Consider the following 21447-nt stretch of genomic DNA (forward strand, 5'->3'; position numbering starts at 1 on the left):
TTATTCTCCCAGAAAATCCAGTGTTTCTTTTATACTTATAGTGATCAATGAGTATCAACCAAGCAATTGGGTATGCATTATTTTCATACTATCAATAACATTGGTTTGCAAGTCCATCCATAAAGTAACAGCAGTAAGTAACAGTAATACACTATACTTTAGACTTTGAATACTATACTATACTATACTAATACTATACTAATACTATACTATACTCCACTAGCAGTACTAGAGTAAATATGACTGCCACTAAGTTAGTTTACAATGTTACTGGTACTTCAGAAAACTACTGATATTTCTAACTGCAAGCTATACTAAATTAATTTGTTACTGTTCTGCAAATTTTACATATAAAAATATTCTTTACTCAAAGCAAAGCAGTCAAAACACAAGTTATGCTGCTAAAGTGTCAGTAGCTTTTGGAATTTTTTCGAATTCTGCTACTGTTAGCTTTGGAACGTTTTGCATGCCCGCCTATTAGAAATGAGGCTTTTTTTTAACCTCAATCACATTTGGCTTCTTTGCAGTCTATCATCACTTCTGACAGAAGCAATATAGTAACAAAAAATTGTACCATTTGGCCTCCTAATCAATACTATTTTCTAATATAATAATCACTATCATGATAATATGCCCTACAATGGGACCAGACATAGCCCTAGGTTGTATAAGCAAATTAACATACATACAAGGTTTCTAAGAATCAGATTTCATGTTTTCTTCCATTTTAATACATGTTCTTAGATCATTTTTAATTAATATATTCATTCAACTGTACTCGATTCTTTTGCAACAACTTGACTTTATTGACAGGTTAATAGCACAAATACCTTTTAATAAAGGAATAATCAGGCTCTGTCAGGTACCATTAAAGGGGAGCGGGGATGCAAGGATTAAGGTCTAGAATAGCGGCTCTTCAGAAGGAGACAAATCAAAACTAGAGATGTTTAGATTGCTCACTTTATGTTGATTTTTTGGTTTTGTTTGAGTTTTTGACAATTCATCCTCAGCCCCCTCCAATGGTCTCACATAGCCCTGAGACATGAAAAAAACAAAAAATAATGGAGTTCTCACTTTATAATATGCAACACACATCAATGAACCCTGTTTCCTTGTTTAATTACAATTTGTATCTATTTTCATCAATTATTATGCTAGTTTTTTCACTTAACCTTGGGCTATATGAGACCATTAGGGGAAGAATTGTCGAAAACGTGAACAAAACCATAAAATAAACATAAAATAAACATAAAAATTAGCAATAAAAGGTCTCTCTTTTTGTTCTAGCATGTCCTAGCATGTCTTTTTCGGAAAAAGAAGAAGTCGCCTTAATAACTCAATGTAGCCTGATGAGGGGGGTGTTCAACTGACCAAAATGCAATATGTTCACACTACTACTACTACTACTACTGTTATTACTACTGCTAATCTTACTACTAGCACTTCTAGTAATACTCCTACTACTGTCTGTGACTGCTGCTACAACTAAGGCTAAGGGTATGAAGGTGAAAATTTCAGGGAATGCTGAGGGTAAAGTTGAACTGAACCAAAACACACTGTATGCATGCAGGTTGTCACAAGGGCGTATCAACAAAATCTTGGGAATGGCTTGGAGAATAAGTTAAAACTTGCAGGGCTTATTGTAGTGGATGTTGAACTAACCAGAAGATGATATTTGCATGTTACTTCTACTACTACTACTGCTACTATTATTACCACTACTGGTCGAAAGGACATCACTAGTGCTCCAGGAACTGTTTATGGAAATAAGTTCAATTTTTCAGTGTGTGTTGAAGGAGATCTTGAAAAAAATGTGCTTTTAATACCAGTGCTCTTAGTACTACTATTGCTAAGGCTAATGGTACTAATGTGGAACTTTCAGGAACTGCTGAGGGGGGTGTTGGGCTAGATCAAAACACATTATGTGAAAGCAGGTTAACAACAGGATGTATCAGCAATATCTCAGAAACAGCTCAAAGTAATAGGTTGAAACTTTAATTCAACCTAATTAGGTTGGAACTTTAAGTGGGCAGTCAACACTTGTACATAGTTTCTCTTCTAGTGCATTATTAAATGTAAATGATACTTTTGCTAGCAGGGAGCTGGACAACAGTTATTACAGTGCTAAATCTGAAAATCTAATGGGGAGTTGGACAGCAGTTTTTATAGTGCTAAACCTGAACAAGCCACTGAGTCACCAAATTCTATAAGACCATCAACCCCCTCTGATAGTAAAAGCTGTGAAAACATTAGTTGCTTTCGCGTTATCTTCAGCAATGTTGACTGTCTAACTTCTAAGTTTCAAGAAATTAAGTGTGTTGTTGCATCAGGCACTTCAGACATTAGTACCTTCTGTGAAGTGAAACCTAAAATGACTACTATTCTACAGACAGAGCAACAAATACAGATACCAGGATACAAAATTGGAGCAACCTATCAAAGCAGGAAGGAAGGGGAATTGTCCTCTACATTCCAGAAACTTTCCAGGTAGGGAATATTGATATTCATTCTGATTATGAGCCTTACTTAGAACATTTATGGATATCAACAAACCGAAAAAACCAACAGAGAGAAAAATCTAAGAAAAAAAAAAAAAAAAAAAAAAAAAAAAAAAAAAAAAGCGAGCCAGTGGAGAGTAAAGACGAAAAATATAAAACAACGCGGATATTTCGCCTGTATCAAAACAAGGCGTCTTCAGCAACGAGAGAATTGCAAGAAGCACAAGATAAAAAACCAAACTAAAACTAAAAACAAATAAAACCAACACCAAAAAATATTTAGCCTATACAATTGGCGCAAACTAATCCACGTAGGAAAAAGATGCCAATTGTATATATTTTTTCTTTTTTTGGGGGGAGGGGGTGATGGTGGACAGGAGGGTCTGGTTGCTAACGAAGTTAGTCCAGTGAAGTCCCTCGATTCTTCGGATCTGTGCAGCATCGACAGCGCTGGGGATAGATTTTGCAGCTGGCTACGTCTCCGTTTCACACAACAGCACGGTGCTGACTGACGCATTGTAAACGCGCATTTTGATAAAGCGGCTTGTGTTTGGGTTTCGCCAGATGCTGCTCAGCCTCCCAACAAGTACCGACACTTTGGCTATTGGAGATGTAAGCTTTTTTTTATCGAGCCATCCTTTGACAAAATAGATCCGAATTATTGGACCTTGTAACAGTAAGCGATCATGAAGCATTATAAAATGTTGGCCCACTACGATCCTTTGGTGCAAGCGATCACGCTGCTATACAATGCTCCATTAAGGGCTGGGCACTTGTGGCTGATTTTGGGAACCGATTTCACCAGCTCCATGGAAAAACGGTAGCGGTAAGAAAAATTTGCTGAAAGAAAAATTTAGTGCGGGAGATTTTCAAAACAAAGAATCATGGACAAAAATAGTCAACTGGAGTTTACTAATATTTGCATGATTGATCTCAGCTTAATTCTCAGTTTAGTTCTCAGCTCAGTAGCGGGATCTTCCACCACAGACATCTCTGGCTGCCTATTTATTTGTATCCCTATTTTTTTGTGATGATCATGATGAAAATCGGCGTTGATTTTGTAAATCGGCACCGAAAATTAGAAAAATTTTCAAGCTCAAATCGACACCGAGTTTTTTTTTAAATCGGGGCTGATTTGGAAATCATTTCACGAAATCAGCTACGTGTGCCCAGCCCTTTCGACTGTTTCCTGAAAAATCAGTTTTTACAAAACATGTGTATATAGATTACTGTCTAATGAGGCAAGACTTGGCAGGGTGTGATTGGTCCTTTATCATTGAGAATGATGTTGATAAATCATAGAATATGATAAAGAAAATACTGCTAGAGGTCTCAGAGATAAATACTACAGTAAGATGGACTGAAGATACCATTCCTGACCTTTTCCAACTGGAAAATTCAAAGAGAACTCGTGGTCACCCTCATAAGCTTTTCTAGAAACGAGAAAATACCAGACTAAGGACCAAATTCTTTTCAAATAGAGTTATCAGCTAGTGGAATTTCCTCAGTGAAAAAACAGTGACATCTACCAGCATGGAGGTGTTTAAGTCCTCAGTGGATAGGGAGTGGCTCAATAAACCATGGACCACTGCTTGGGACCCCACAGAGGACTAACTATCATCACTGAAGCTGGCGGACACAGGATTAATTCTAAAGCTAATAAGTGCAATTTAAGGTAATTTAAGGAAACTATCAGGGCATGAGGAGGGGATGTTGTACAGATCAAAAAAGCGTAATGTGAATACTATTACGGTTTAGGGCCTACTACTATTTTATAGTACCACTTCTACTACTGCTTCTGCAACTATGCCAACTACTATTGCTAATGCTAATTTTATTAGGTTCAGAGAATGGTGAGAGCAGTGTTGAACTAAAAAACACACTAACTGTATGTGGGTTATCAAAGAGATGTATTCACAATACTACCGAAACAGCTTAGGGTATTAAGCTGAAACTCCCAAGGCTACCAATATACTGCCACTTTTCCTGTTACTTTTACTACAATTACTAGCTACTGTTGAACTGATTCAAAATAGCTTACATATATCCAGGTTGTCAAGATAGCCAGGTGGAATATCTTAGGAGTAGAGTATAAAGTAGAAACTTTAACTGGAAGTTTATGTTTCTTTAAAACTAAATCAAAAAGCACAATGTGTATTCTGGTTGTCAATAAGATGTCTCAACATTATCTCAAGAACAACTGAGGGTATTAAGTTGAAACTTTCAGGGCTACTACAATTACTACTTCTGTTCTTACAATTGAAATAAATCAAAAGAGTATAAAAGCATCCAGGTTGTAAAAATACCATAGATACAATGTTTTAGGAGTTCAATAATCTCTTTGACGTAGCTGACCAGGAAGTGTTACAACTCATCAAAATTGAGGAAGACAAGCAATTCTTGTTGGCCCAGCGGGAAAAATGAAGGCGAGGGGTTATGGCAGGGGTTGACCTGTCACTTACAAAAGAGGAGAAAGTACAGGAAAATAAAGAAAAAAGCCAGTTTCACTTGAAGACGAAATAGCAACTTGACACAGCAAATCTGGATCGAACTGTGTTATTGGAGTCTTCTGATTCGTCTTCTCAGTGGTGATGTCCCAGCTGAAGTTTGCAAAGCAAGAAATGATTTGTTGATTAAAAGGGTGAAATTACGCAAATTAGGAATAGACGCTTGGATCTCGAAAACTTTTCCGCCTGTGTTACTTTTCAATCGCCCCAGCGGAACACGTGCTAAATACTCGCCAGACGATTTGATTCCTGAACTTGATTATGCACCGAATAATCAATCATTTCGTAACCAACATAGCGGCAATTAGTGAAGCTTACGAGGAAAAATAATTGTTCGAATTCATGTTCCCATTGATTAGGGAGTATCTGGTGATTAATTAGTGATAAAAAGAAATTTTGGCGGGAAATTGAAGGAGTTCATGGTTGATGGTTCATATAGTTCATAGTTGATTGTTTGTAGCGTAGAAGAAATGTAAATATGAGAAGGCATCCAATGTGCAAGGTGTACCTTTTTGAGTCATTGTTTTTTTTTGTTTTTGTTTTTTTTTGAATATTTCTTTATTCTTTTTCTGCTGTTGTTATTTTTTTTATCTCATTATTATTATTGATGTTATTATTGTTATTTGGCAGCATGTAATAAATTTATATTTAGAATGTATTGATGTGTCCCCTGTGGAGTTGTACTCAAATTTGTCTATTTGGCTTTGATGTTGGATGAAAGATTGGAGTCTCCTCCAGGACAAATTAACGTTTTGGGGCTGTAAAATAAGAAGGTAAATTTTGAAAGTAGGTATAATGAAATTTTTGATGGAAGTGGTGGGCCTGGTGCTAATTATAGGTTGGAGTTTGAAGATCCTAAATATTTATTCGTAAACCAAATGCAGATGGCATGTAGTAATGTTTTGGATAGATTTAATGTGTTCCATTTGAATTGCCAAAGATTGAATTCAAGTTTAGATTTTATAAATGAAATTTCCAGTTTATCTCTTTTTCAGGTAATTGGACTGACTGAAACTTGGTTAAATGATTATAATTCGGAACTTTTACATATTTCAGGTTATAATCTTTACACAAAAAAATCGTCAACTTCGCCGACACGAGGGACTGGCAGCGTATATACGTTCTGACATACGGGGAAGTGTCCGAGAGGATATTTTAATATATAAAGAAATGGTTTTTGAGTCTTTTATTTTGCAGTTAGAGCTGTCTGGACGTTGTGGTTATGTTCTGATTGTATATAGGCCACCTTCAGGATCTCTTATTGAGTTTTATGAATTACTTGAAGAACAATTCGAAAAGATCCCACATCAAAGTCCTATTTTTATAATGGGAGATTTTAACATTGATCTTGTGGATAATGGATCTAATACAGACCGATTTTTAAACTTGATGATTTCAATTGGATAAATCCCTGCTATTAATATTAGTACTCGTGTTACGAGGACGTCATCAAAATGTTTCGATAACATATTTTCAAATTATGTGTTGGGTAGTCCAAGTGTTCTTATAAGTGATACTTCTGATCATTTTGGTGTATTTGCAAGTTACTCGGTATGCGTTGATAATAAAAACTCCACGAAGAAGAGCAGTCTCAAGCTGAGGATGTTACTCGATAAAGATGCACTTCTGAAATGTAGAAATGAGCTAGCCAATAAGGATTGGAATACAGAATTTTCCGTCTCTGCAGATATTGACTCTAAGTTTAGAGGCTTTTACCAAATAATTAAGCAATCCCAGGAAAAATGCTCTAAGAATATTAACAACAATAGAAGAAAACCTTCAAAGAAGCCTTGGATTACTCCAAGTTTATTGAGATTGATAAATAAGAAGAATAATTTGTATGAGAAAAAGGTACGTCATCCCTGCAATATAAATGAGCAAATTTATAAGAGTACCGTAATACCCTAAACAGACTCCTGCGAAGGGCTAAACAAGATTATTATAAAATAGAATTTGAAAAAGCATTTGGAAATCCGTCTAAAACATGGAATGTGATAAGAAGCACTTTAGGACAATCATCTGGAGGAATCCCTCAAGAAATATTCCGTAAAGATGGAACCAGTCTTACAAATCCAGAAGAAATTTGTGAAGACTTTGCTAACCATTTTTCGACAGTTGGATGGAGAGTGAAAGAGTCGATTATAAGCAAACCAGGCGACCAGGCTTTCCAAAATTACCTTCATAAGGAGATGGAAATCACTTTTAATCTACTCCCAGTTCAAGAATCTGAAGTTCGAAAAATTGTTTATGTCATTAAAGGTACGACTTCTGGCTCTGATATTGTTTCAATTAGAGTAATGAAAACATTTTGGGATGTGATTGCTCAAACTTTTGTTTCATTAATTAATCAGTGTCTAAAAAGGAGTTTTTCCGATTTGTTTTAAATCAGCGAGAGTGATACCAATATATAAAGGATGGAATACTCGTGATGTTGAAAATTATAGAAATTTCTATGTTACCCACTATGTCTAGGATACTAGAAAATGCTTTTTGGTCAGAATTTATCAGTACCTGGAAGACCAGAAAATATTTACTCCTACACAATTTGGATTCCGTCAAGATCTCACTACTGAGCAAGCAAACACATCTTTGACTAGCATTATTAATATGGCGTAGGATAATGATATAAAGTGGCAACTGTATTCTTAGATACTGTAAAGGCTTTTGATACGGTCAGTCATGATATTCTGTTAATGAAGTGTGAAATTTATGGGATTTGGGGTTCAGCTCTTTCTTTTTTAAGTTCTTTTTTGTCTTGTAGAAAAAAATATGTTCAAATCGGTAATATGGGTTTCGATGAAAATTGTATTGAGTGTGGAGTTCCACAGGGTTCGGTACTTGGACCCTTATTATTTTTAATTTTTGTGAATGATCTTCCACAGTCTGTTAGTAAACTGGAAACAATAATGAGTGAGATCGTCAAAAAGGATAGCGCGGCTACAGTGCCTATGTTTGCTGATGATACTTCTTTAGTGGTAATCACAAAGTCAGAGAGATTGCTCCTAGAGAGTGTACAAGAATTGCTAAATGAGGTTTCAAGATGGCTGAGAGTGAATCAGCTAAAGGTGAACCCCTCTAAGAGTAATTTCCTCATATTTTTGAGGACATCAAATTATTATCCATGGATACAGCATATAGCACATGAAGATGGTATGATTGCTCGTCAAAAGGCAGTAAAGTATCTTGGCATTATTATAGATGAGACTATCAGTTTCCGACCCCATATTGAAACTTTATCCCGGATTCTATCACGTAATTTGGGGATGATTTGTAAACTTAGATATATGTTTACAACTAGTATATTTAGGCTTCTCTATTTTTCGTTAATCCATCCCTATATTTTGTATTGTTCTTCTGTATACATGGGTACATTTTCTTCAATTGTTAGTCCTGTTTGAATTATCCAAAACAAGTCTATTAGAGTATTATCAGAAAAATCAGAAAGAGAATCAGTTCAAGAAGTCTATAGGGATTTTAGGATATTGCCAGCAGTGGTTCTTCATCATTTTTATATATTAGTGTTTATGTATAGATACAATATGAAGCAGCTGCCGGAGTGTTTTAACGGTTGGTTTTACAGCCGATGGAATATACATAACCAAAATACTAGGGGTAAAAAATGATTATTATACTCCCCTATAGTGTCTGCCAGGTCCACGTTTTCTTTTGTTATAAAGGGTATAAATTTATGGAATAATTTGGATAATGATATGAAGAAACTAGAAAATTTTAGTGGTTTTAAAGCAAAATTGAAAGAAAAATTATTAAGTAAGTATGAATTCTAGTTTTGTTTGTTTTGGAGGTGACTTGATTTGATTTAATTTAAACTAAGTTGTAATTGCTTGTTGGTTTGTGAATGCAACCCCACAACATGAATATGGTATGTTGTTGCTGTCCCTGTACTATTATTATTATTCTTTATTTATTTTTTTTTCCTTCTTTTCTTTTCTCTCTTTTTATCTTTCTTTCTTATTATAGTGTATTTGAATGATGTTACATGTATGTATTATTTTTTTTTTAACTTGTTTCACCCCACGTCAACCGTTTGGTTTTGGGTGAATCATATTGATTTTTGTATTTAAACTTTTTGTTGATTAAATATATCACTATAAAAAAAAGGGCACAAGCTATTTCAATTTCTAATCAAGTTCATTCCTTTTTGAATTTTCTACAACAATGCTTTCTAAAAAAAAATTATATACCCCCAGGGCATAACTTACAACCCTTGCCCTAAGGGTTCTGGAGATAGTTTTATCCTCAAAGAATTAATTTCCGGACTTTTTAACTACGTCAAGCAAAATTGCTTTCTCAAAAATCTGATTAAACGTGTTTAGGGAGATGGCGGATACGAGAGGCTTGTTCGTTATACTCCAATCACTTTAAACAATTAAAAAGGGCACAAGCCCTTCTAATTTCCAGTCGAAAGTTCCCTTTTTGAAGTTTCTACAACATAAGTATCTATAAAAAACCTTATATGCCCTGAGGGAATAACTTACAACCCTTGCCCCAAGGGCTCTAAGGGGTGTATCATCCTCAAAGACCTAATTTCTAAACCTTTCAACTACATTGAACCAAATGGATATTTAAAAAATTTGTTTGATTGTGTTTAGGGAGATGGTGGGTGTGATAGGGGTATTAATTATCCTCCAATCACTTTCAACTATTAAAAAGGGCAAAAGCCCTTCTAATTTCCAGTCGAAAGAGCCCTTTTTGAAGTTTCTACAACATAAGTATCTATAAAAAACCTTATATACCCTGAGGGCATAACCTACAACCCTTGCCCCAAGAGCTCTGAGGGGTTATCATCCTTGAAGACCTAATTTCTAAGACTTTTAAATACATTGAACAAAATGGCTATCTAGCAATTTTATTGGATGTGTTTGGGGAAAAAGTGGGCGTGAGAGGGGGGTTGCCCTCACTTTTGACTATTAAAAAGGGCACTAGCCCTTTGAATTTCCAATCAAATGAGCCCATTTTCAAGTTTCTACAACTAAACTTTCAATAAAAACTGTATATGCCCCCAAGGCATAACACAACCCTTACCCTGAGGGCTGTGGGGGAAGCGTCATCCTCTTAGATATAATTTCTGGACCTTTCAACTACTTTGAACAAAATGGCTATCTCAAAATTTTGATTGGATGTGTTCGGGGAAAAGGTGGGCGTGAGAGGGGGGTTAGTTGGTCTCCAATCACTTTTGACTATTAAAAAGGGCACTAGCCATTTCAATTTCCAATCAAATGAGCTCTTTTTGAAGTTTCTACAACAACGCTTTCTATAAAAAAAAAACCTTATATGCCCCCAGGGCATAACTTACAACCCTTGCCCTGGTGCTGTGGAAGGGGGGGGGGGTTGTCATCCTCAAAGACCTAATTTCCAGAATGTTCAACTGTGTTGAAAAAATTGGCTATCTCAAATTTTTTATTGTATGTGTTTGGGGAATATGTGGGTGTGAGAGGGGGTTTAGTTGCCCTCCAATCACTTTTGACTATTAAAAAGGGTAGTAGCCCTTTGAATTTCCAATCAAATGAGTCCTTTTTGAAGTTTCTATAACAAAGCTTTCAATCAAAACCATATATGCTCCCAGGCAAAACTTACAACCCTTGCCCTGAGGGCTGTGGGGGAGTGTCCTCCTTAAAAATATAATTTCTATCTGGAAATCAACTATGATGAACAAAATGGCTATCTCAAAATTTTGATTAGGTGTGTTTGGGGAAATGGTGGGCATTGAAGGGGTGTCAGTTCCCTTCCAATCACTTTCGACTATTAAAAAGGGCACAAGCCCTTCCAATTTTTGCCAAGCAATCAAAAAAATGAGCTCTTTTCAAAGTTTCTATGACAACTGCTTCAATACAAAGTGCCCTGGTCTAAGACCAAGAACAAAAAATACATAATACAATGTGCCCACATTGTTCTTTACTTAGGCAGCACTATTGTGCTGCCTATGATCATAGAACTGTCAAAAATTGACAAAGCTGAGAATTTATATATGAAAGTAAATTCCCCTAAGTAAAATATAATGAAAATAAACTTCTTAAAATCCTCTCCTGTTTTCTTAGATCCTATTTCACCCAAAATGCTAATGAAACATGTTAAACTCCTCAGTGTCACAAACTTCTAATAATCTTAAGTAGGACATATATATTTCAAGAATTTTGGGCTTCCCAGAGAGAGGATAGTCAACACTAAATTTTGTAAAGTGGATTAAACTGGTAGCATAACTTTGAAATGGCCAAATGTTGACAACATTTTATCTGTGGACAACAAAGAAATCTTTTACACAATTACACTCCATATGATTATCAAATTTTGTTCCTATGCTTGAGGCAACTTTTTCAGTTTTTTGCTTCCACTATCTGGATAGTGTTTTATACATTTACACATTTAAAAAAGTTGAAGAGAAACAAATAAATAAAGTAAAAAGCATAGGCATGTTGAATCCACCAGGATCTGCCCACAAGTATTTCAACATGTGTCAAATTGGGTTCTGACTTACATCAAAACAGGTAAATTTTTTGTTCTGTCAAACTCATAGGTGAAAACACTCCAATTTAAAAAAAAATTGGAGCTTTGTACCCATTTCTGACAAAACTTCAAACTTTTAATCAAAGAGTTAGATTTGTAAATATTTTTCCTACATACTGAAATCCATTTCAAACCAAAAGTCTTTAACTTAAGCCATCTGGAGTAGAAAAGGTGTTTTTTTTTTTTTTACAAAATCTGTTAAATCATTGGTACCTTTACCCTATAGCATTGGTAAGTCTAAAGAGTATAATCATACCCTATATCTTTTCCTGCAACTCTATCTTGGTTAGCTCATTCTCAAAAGCTTCTGCCAATCTCTTTAACTCTTTTATTATCTTTAATTGTGGCCATGTTCCTATCTTTAACTGGGACAATTCCAGATTGACTACTCCCTCTCAATTTATTAACATGTAAGCATAGTATTTTACTATTATGATGTTTAGCTGCATCATCCAAATCTTCTTTATCCATAGCCTCTAATTCACACCTCTTTTAATTCATAAGGCCCATTTTTTAGCACTAAGATCTTACATCTTTCTGCAAAGATTATCGTTTTTTAACTCATCTTTGTTCTAAGATGTTACAACTCACTGATGTTAGCAAAAACTGTGAAGACTGCCACTGTTCTGCCATAGGCTATAGGAAAATAATAAGAGAACTTTGATGATCTACTCATCATTGTTCTCAGACTGCTGATCAGAGCAGAATGACAAAAGACGTTTGCACAAAAACAACCAAAGATGTAACATCTTTGTTCAAAGATTTCACTTTTAAGCATTTTCTGACAAAAGATGTAAGATCTTAGCACATTGATGAGTGAGAAAATGCCCCTATATTTTGATTCTTTTCTACTTTTATTATGTTTCTCTTATTTTCATTTGATCTATTACCCAAATAATTCTTGTACATGCTGTTCTCCTCTCTATTATACATAAAGCATTTTCACTAATATTCTTAGCTGTGTTCCTAACCTCCTTCCCTAAGACACCACCAGCAACTTCACAAACTATTTTCCTAAAATTCTTCTATCTGTCTTCTACATTGTAAAATTTTAAACTCTCTGGTTTGTTATTCAAGTGTTCCTGGAAAGTTTTCTCAAATTCTCATCCTGGAGTCTAGCAAAATTCTCTCAGAAAATGGTTTTGTTTTAATCATTTCATTATAAGCTTAGAACTGGGCAAATGGAAGATAGAGACCCTCTTTCAAATGCTGTCTACAAGTGGCAACCCAAGGGTAGGCAAAAAAGAAGGTGACTAAGACACACCCTCTGAAAACAGTACAGTGGAGACCAGCAGAGTGTTTACCTGTTGTTATAGCCTCAGAGAGAAGATGTCATGGCTGCTGCTCTACTCTAAGACATCTGGCAAGGCTTCATTGACACCCTATGTTCCACACCTGGCCCTGGAGGCACTAAGGTCTAGAACTGGGGTTATTGAGAAGGAAATATGTGTGAAACCAATTCTTACTTCATAATATGCAGAAAAACTGTAGGCCTAGTAACCACATTTTGATCATGATCTTAATACACTTTACCCCCAAACTCTATCTGCCCTAATGTGCAAATAAATAGATCAGATTATATATTTTCCATGTGTTTTTATATTTCTAGTTCACTTGTCAGTGTTGATTCAATTTACTGGTTTAAAGGTTGAAATAAGAGTGAAACATTGAACATTCAAAACATGTTAACCAGAATTTGTCAGTATATTATGAAGTAAGAATTGATTTCTTAACATGTTTCTTTCTCAATAGGCCTAATTTGAAGCTTATACTATCATTTCAAATAATATTTTATCTATAGTCTATTATAGTTTATGCTAGAAAAACTAAATTCCATTAAGTCAAGACTACATAAACTGTTTTGGCAAAGAACCTATGACATATTGTAAGATTTAATCAACAGAGAAATAAATAGTAAATTTCTTCCAAATCATATTATTGACTTACACATAAAGTGAATATACCACTTGATGCCTTTTTTTATGCTGATTACAAATAGGCTATAGTAGGCTAATCATTTCTATTGGAAATGAATTTCAGCCCCCCCCCCTATATATGCCAATTCAGGGTATATATTTCTACAACCTAACCCTGAATTGGAATATATAGAGGGGGGGCTGAAATTCATTTCTGATAGAAATGATTAGCCTATTATATTTGTAATCAGCATAAAAAAAGGTGTCAAATGGTGTATTCACTTTATTCCTAACTCAATAATATGATTTGGTAGAAATTTACCAAATAAATTATTAGGGCTATATCTGTAAAAAATATATAGGCTATATAATTTTAGGCTAAGTCTGGCCTACTATTTTTGTTTAGCATGTTCCCTTCAGAAATAGCCAACCACTATATATTTAATCAAGAAGTAAATAAACCTTTTTATAACTTTTCAGTTGTTGCCAATAATCTCGCTCCCACTACAGGATCCTCCTGATAAGTGAAACTCTTAGCAATAAAGCCTCGTTAGGAAGATTTAAACTTTCCCATACATGGGTTGACGATACAGGACATGCCCATTTTCGATAGTGACAGCCGAAAAGTGTGATTTTGGCCTTTCCAATGAGACAAGCCTATAATTTTCGTATCAATGCTGAACCAATTTGAAAGTCTTCAAGTATAGGAGCAAATTTTTATGATATTTACTTGGTTACTGAAAGACTGGCTTTAGTGAGAAAAAGTACTGAGAAAGTAGTGAGAAAATGTAGTCTTGACTTAATGGAATTTAGTTTTGCTAGACTGGCTTTAGTGAGTGCGTAGCAACTCATTGGCCTAATGATCAGTTCAATGGCACAAAATTAAGCAATTAAGCATAAAACACTGAAAACAGTCTTCCATTCACTAAATTAATAAAAGATCTTCTATATTTTAAAAATCTGTCTCCAGGGAAGGATGCAGAACTAATTTTTTGGGGAGCACCAGTAAAAAATTAGCTCCCTCATGAGTATTCCCCGATCATTCAATTTGTGAACTTTTCGACCTTCGGGGGGGGGCAACTGCCATTTAAAACACTCTCTAAATATCCCTGTCTCTGACCGAAGTTTTTTCTTGTTTGCAATTTCAAATATCGCAATTATATATGCCAGTTCACTGATTTTAGTAACCAGATGACATCCTCTTCCAAAGCAGTGTTGGATGGTGTTTCAAAAATAGCCAGTGAGCTCTTTATTGATTAGGCCAGTGACGCAAAAATGTGCTCTAGATGCTGTCTCAATGAAGCAAAATCTCAGATCAAATTAAGCGTTTTTTTCTGACACCATATCTCAGGTCCCATAATTACTGCGCGTAAACCTTGAAAGATGAATAAATAGCATTTTAAAAACAAGACAGTGCTGTTGTGAACAGCACTGAAAGTGTGGTTCAATCTTTGGGATGGACATTTTGCACTACCATTGATAATGAATTTATACTTAAACTAAAGGACAACAACTAAAGTGGACTGAGAATGTTCCAGAAAACAAACAAAATCTTTATTCTGTCAGACAATATCACAAAATCACAATAACAACCTCTGTTTCAAACTTTTTTCATGTAAGTAGAATCATAAAGTAGAACCAAATAATAAGGAAAACAAGACAAAGAAATTTTGGGTAAGCACTTCTAAATAACACGAATTAAAACCCATTCGAGTAAAGAATCAGCTGAAAGTAGTGACAAGGGCTGCTCAAAACATACAATCCCTTCTTCTGCGTTGTCTACAGCAGTGACATCTTCTATTTTGACGATATGTCCCATGTAAACGATGGTTTCCACCGCTCTTCCTAGGCATATACTACTTGCTATTTATAATGTCGGTTACAGTCACGGTTAGAAGCGTAAACTTGGGTTTTCTCTCCTTTTTGAAGGCTCTTAATATCTTCGAATCTAATACAAAGCGTTACATTAAACAAAATCCACTGTATTTTCTAAAGAGTAGGCATACATCTGTTGTTGCGGTTTTCCGCCTTTCGTTTCACTTGCTAGCTGAATATGAATTCTTCAACTTTTTACATTCTTTATGCATCCTGTTCAACTCGAGTAGTAGGAGTAAGAGTAGTCGAGTAGTACGAGTAGTAGGATATATAAAGTTCACTATTGACAAATTCTATTTTTTTTCCTTTCATATGTTGACTTCATTTTCAAGTGAACTCAGAAAACCTTCGCAATGTTGTGCCACTCTTTCTTTGAAAATTGGACTTTCCATAGAAAAGTGCTATTCTCAGTTGTACGTATGACAGTGTGACAATGATCAAAGCAGTACAGCATAAATGATAAAATTATGATATTGGGCAACCATGCTCCTAAGACTAAAACCAGCTTTTCCTCTTAATCTGGAGAATTGATCAAAACCATGCAGATATAAAAGCCAATAGAGGCCGGAATTTCGATGTTTAGCCTGATCTTTTATTCTGGTTGTAGTGATACCTGCAACCTAGTGAAGAACTAATTACAGTCCATAGTAACCGAAGAGTAAAAAAACGTATAAAAAATAACTGGCTAGTGAAGAAAATAACTATACGTTGATGGTTCAGGATTAGTAAATATTATCTTGATCAGTCTTAATAATAAAATGTGATTTTGAAAATTAATTCATGTTAATTACAACAAATACCCTGAAAACCCTCGAAAATGGAGTCAGATCGAAACAAAAAGTGCATCATCGGAATTTTTATTTTCACTAACCTTCTATAGGAAACTTACAGCCCCCTAAGTTAAAAAACAGGGCTAATCACTTTTTTTTACATGATTAGTACTGATATCTCCTTCGTTTTTTCTTTTTTTTCGGTCACAGCTAGCAGGGAATGTGAAGAACACAGAAAGCTGTTTAAGGGCTCATTTGAAAGAGTTTTGCTATATCTAGTGCTTTCTCCAGTTGACAAAACATAAACTTGGGATATAGTGCAAGTTTTGACGAAGCACTATCTATACATACAAGATGATGTAACACACAAATGTTTGGACAAGAGATGATACCGCACACGTGTATTTTAAAGATTACTTTTCTAAGGAATTACGTTCTATTTGAGTGATTCCGCTACGTAACTCCCTTTTGTTTGTTCTTTACTAGATTCCAGTCAAAAAATACCGAAGGCCTTTTCATGTGCGTGAGGTATAATTTAAAAAAACATTACGGTCAAATTCGGGACAATCATGCATTTATAAACATTTGCTCTTTTTAACAAACCAATAATTGTGTATGTATCTAATAAAGAACGAACTCCAGGAAATCAGACATCAGAATAACTCAAATATCACATCATACCCAATGTGAAATCATCTTGTACATGAAGATGTAGTATTTGTCAAAATCATATTTCATTTTTATATTATGTTTTGTTACTTACAAAAAGAACGCAAATCTAGTGATTCTTTTTAAAATCAGCCCTTACACATCTTTTTATGATGTTCCAGTGTTGCACTAACGATGAAGGAAAATTAAAAAGAGGACACATCAGTACTACCCATGCAAAAAAGAAATTATCCTTGTTTTCCAAGATGGGGGGGGCTAATACTTTCTTGTATTGAGTTTTCGACATTGGAGATTCCAATGGTGTAGTGTTCATTTTAATCCGACAGTATGTTTTTGGTTTTTCTGGACATCTTTTAGAATTCCCATTAATCTATTGTCTAAACCAACTTTTGCTATTAAGATTAATTGAAATGGTAGTTTGCATTCATCAATTCCAAAAATGGGTGAATGGGGGTATCAGCCAAGTCTGACAACAAAGTTTTGAATAATCTAGTTTGGATTTTCTTTTTTTTTATCTGGAAAAGGCGGCAAAATTAATGTAAGAAGATTTTTTTAAGTTCCAACGCGCCCTTAAAGTTCATCTGAAGCATTGTGGGGTTTGCTGCAATCACAGGTAGTACGAACGCCACGCTTATGTTTAAATTTCTTGAATTTTTATAAAAACAAAATTAGTAAGCTGTGATGTAAACTCTTTCTCGATGGCTAGCCGAGCGGTAGCATAAATTTCTATAATAACAACTAAAACAAATACTTCCTCCTAGGCTATTTTTGACGCACAGGGCTTCCGTTGACATTTCGCACAAGTTTATTTAACGGACAGGTCCCCATTCCCGTTGGTTCATATTACCAAACAGAGATCAATCCATTGCACTACCACGGGCAGAGTCTCGTCACCACCGTAAATGGCAGATAAACTCACCAATATATTATAGTAACATCAAAGCACCACAATTTTAAATTATTTAAAACTATAAACTGTTTCCCTTAACAGATATAATGTTATAAATTAATAAGATGCTTAAATTAGTATTGCTAGACCTTAAATATGCTCTGCCTCTCAAACTGTTCAATTAAAAATTGAAGTGCACATAAAAGCATATATAATATCATGGTTGCAGCAGCAGCTTCAAAGATGTAAAGAGCGAATAGAAATACGATGAAATTTTGGGAAAACCCTACAGGAAATGTAGCTAAGGAGCGTCTAAGCAGTAATAAAGCAAAAATTCAGTTCTAAATCAGAAGCCAGTTTTTACTACTTATAGTTAACCAGTATACACAGACTCAAAACGCTTTCAGAAAGCCTAATAGAACCGCACCCATGTGCTCTGCCAAAATTGGGCCTTTTCCTAACTAGTGGTGACATCTATAATCTCCCTGACGGAAAGACAGGTACCTTCTTTGTAGAATTAGTAAGAAAAACAAAAATTTGACAAACAATTCGATTGCCCACTAAGAGTTTTTATAAATCACTTACAGTAAGTAAAAGTAACACGTCAATAAAGGGTTTATTATTTTATCTGACTTTGCCAAAAATCGTTCATAAGCGATTCCACCGGATTCTAAAAGTGATGTCTTGTCCAAATGATGGCAAGACTCTATTATTCTTCCAAAAGCGGAGTTGGTGTTAAATAAGCATGAAAATGTGTTTTTTGTATATTTAACACTGTTCTATAAGACGGTCATTGTCATGAATTTAATCTTAAAAAGTATTGCTTTTGCTACTAGGCAATCGCTTATTGGCATCCTGCCGGATCAGGGAGGAGTGATTCTGCGATGAACACCCTATAAGGCACGAGCAAGTCATACCTCTAAATCTGAAACACATTCTTTGTATTCTTATAACTCAAATAAATTGAATAAGGTGCTAGAAGTATAAATTTCAGTTTGAATAAATGCTCTTCCGATATCTAATGCCGTGTTCAATATGACCTCTCTTGAATAGAGACGAAGAAATCAACATAAATCCGTGACAATATTTTTGGCAATTAGAAAACAAAATTTTACACATGGATAAAGAGCAATTTAAAGAAAGAAGTCGAACAAATATTATTTTATCTATGAGGAAAAGCTATTCATCCTTATACCTCTGCTCTTTATGCTAAAGATTGTCATTCACTGTATGGATTTTAGAAAGCAACAAATATAGCATCCTGCGCAGTAGATATATTTTATATGCCAGTCACCTTTTACAACATTTAAACAAAATTGCACTATTTAAAGCAAACACAACTAAATGAGCTTTAAAAACTCTTTTCATAATATTTAATCTGAACTTTTTTGTTTAAAGTAAAATCATGTGACAGAGCCCTTTAAATCTCAAGGCATTACGGTGAGAAATTTACTCAATCATCAATTATAGGATGTCAGGACTCAGTACCTAACGATTTTAGAAAAACCATAATTAAGCAACTTTATAAGAAAGGTGATAATAGTGAGTGTGGTAATTATCGAGGGATTAGTCTGGTCTCTGTAGGTAGTAAATTACTTAGTAACATGATACTTTTGAGACTGAGAGATGCCGTAGACAATGTTATAAGAGAAGAGCAGTGTGGTTTTAGATAAGGTAGAAGAGGCGTCAACCAAATATTCACTCTTGGGCTAATAATTGAGAATTGCCCGAGTTTTCGAACACCTTTGATCCTAAGTTTTATAGATTATGAGCAATCTTTCAATCCTGTTGATAGAAGAGCTTTAGTAAAGGCTTTATCAATGTATGGTATACCAGACAAAGACATTAAAGTGATAAGTTTTATGTACGAGAATAAGACTGCTGCGTTTAAGGTAGGAAATGAGGTTAGCAGCGGGTTTTGTATTAAAGCAGAAGTTAAGCAGGGTTGTGTTCTATCCCCCTTTGTATGGATTATTTTGATGGACTTTGTTTTAAGGAGCACAGGAAAGGCAATGGGAGACCGAGGAATCAAATGGGGAGGAAAAAGTCTCCTGGACTTGGATTATGCTGATGATTTAAGCATCCTAGATGAAAGTGTGAGCAAAATGGATGAAGTTTTAGAGGTTTTGCGAGTTCAGGGTGCTAGGATTGGTTTGAAAATTGATGTTAGGAAGACTAAGTCACTATGGCTAGGAATAAGTGAAGATGAAAAGGTGTCGTTGGGTAATGAAAAGATTGAGCAGGTGGGCAGCTTCACTTACCATGGTAGTATTATTAGTAAAGATGGCGGGAGCAGTGAAGATGTTAAATGTAGAATAGCCAAGGCTCAGGGTGTTTTATCACAGTTAAAAAAAGGTCTGGAAGAATAGGAAGATAAGTCTGCAAACCAAGATTAGAATATTAGAAGCTACAGTGATGACAGTGGTCAAATATGGCACTGAAGCATGGACGCTCCGAAAAGCGGATGAATATTTGCTAGATGTTTTCCAGAAAAATTGCTTAAGGATTGTTCTGGGTACCTGGCTGACTGACCGTATTTCAAACAATAGGCTATACGAAAAATGTGGTTCAATACCGCTCTCTAGGGCTATAACAGAGTAACAGTTGAGGTGACTAAGGCACATTGTACAGATGTAGGATGACAGAGTGTTGAAGATTTTTATCCTTTGCAAGCCGTAAAGTGCTAAATGGAAGGGAAAATGTTCCCATCCGAAGCGATAGTCCAACTCAAAGAACGGTTTAAAGATAATGGGAACTTCGTGGGTGGGTATAAAAAGGGAGGCTTTGAATGGATTGGGGTGGAGGAGGAGCGTACGTGGCTATGTTGGCCTCAGGCGGCTTGGTGCTGCGGTGAGTTGTTAGTAGTAGTAGCAGTAGGACTCCTCTTTCTTCATGATATGCATAGCTCAAGTAAGGGAAAAATTGAATGGTAAACATTAGCCGTTGATATATGATGTTAAATTTGAATACGTCAAATATGAACCTTGTTAGTGTTTGTCATTTCATTTATAATTGTTGCTCTTCAATTCCATACTATTTAAAATCAGTTTTACTACTGACCTTAGCCTCAATTGTTTGCGTAAGTAAAACCGAATTCAGCGAAACCCACATCATTCACTCGTCATTTACTCTGATGTATAGTATTGTTATATTTGTATAATAATGCTATGAGAATGATATAATTAAAGTTTTCATAAAAGCTTTCCTTTTTTCATATTTTGTTGCCGTGGCTCCTTAAAGTTATAATAGAAAGTGTCGTTTTTTAAGCAACATAAAAATTGCAAAATAGCTACAAGGGTCTGTTATCCATGTACCTAGAATATTCTAAACGCTTTAAGATGTTTTTGAAACATTTTAGGCTTTTTTGGTGCACCAGAACGTATTTTATTCTCAAGTTAGGATCATTCCTTTGAAGCGTTACCTGTTTCATCAAGTCGTATCAGACAAAAAACTGACATTGTAACTCTCTACGAAAATTCTGTGAGCTTCTACTACGTATTATTTTATTTTTACAAAATGGTGTTACAAAATTCTCAGCCCCCCTGCCTAAGAAACTACACCTCTTTGAACAACAATACAGTAAGATTTGAGGTTACATTTGGTACTTCGTTGCAGATACGTTACAACTGGCAATTCCATGCAAAAAGTTCTATATTTTGTTTACCATAATAACATGCCACATCGAAGATCAGGAGTACTGTCTCAACCAAGGCCGTATCCAGGGGGGGGGGGGTTGCCCGGTTTGAACCCCCCGAAATTTTTGACCGACTCGAAAATACGTTGAAAATTAGTAAAACCTAG

At 35.2% G+C, this 21447-nt stretch overlaps 1 protein-coding gene across 1 annotated transcript in view; it reads right to left on the reverse strand.

Moving 5' to 3' along the window:
* Nucleotides 1-14008, reverse strand: part of LOC148956165 (nucleolar MIF4G domain-containing protein 1) — a 65332-nt gene extending 51324 nt beyond the window's left edge. The window contains exon 1 of the mRNA XM_089089546.1: nt 13906-14008. The gene's annotated coding sequence lies outside the window, so the exon portion shown is untranslated. The remainder of the gene's footprint in view (nt 1-13905) is intronic.
* Between the last annotated feature and the right edge of the window lie 7439 nt (nt 14009-21447).

This window comes from Artemia sp. Qi Xiang Cuo, chromosome 1 (genome assembly GCF_049724085.1).
Source record: "Artemia sp. Qi Xiang Cuo chromosome 1, ASM4972408v1, whole genome shotgun sequence".
In the NCBI taxonomy this organism is placed as follows: domain Eukaryota; kingdom Metazoa; phylum Arthropoda; class Branchiopoda; order Anostraca; family Artemiidae; genus Artemia; species Artemia sp. Qi Xiang Cuo.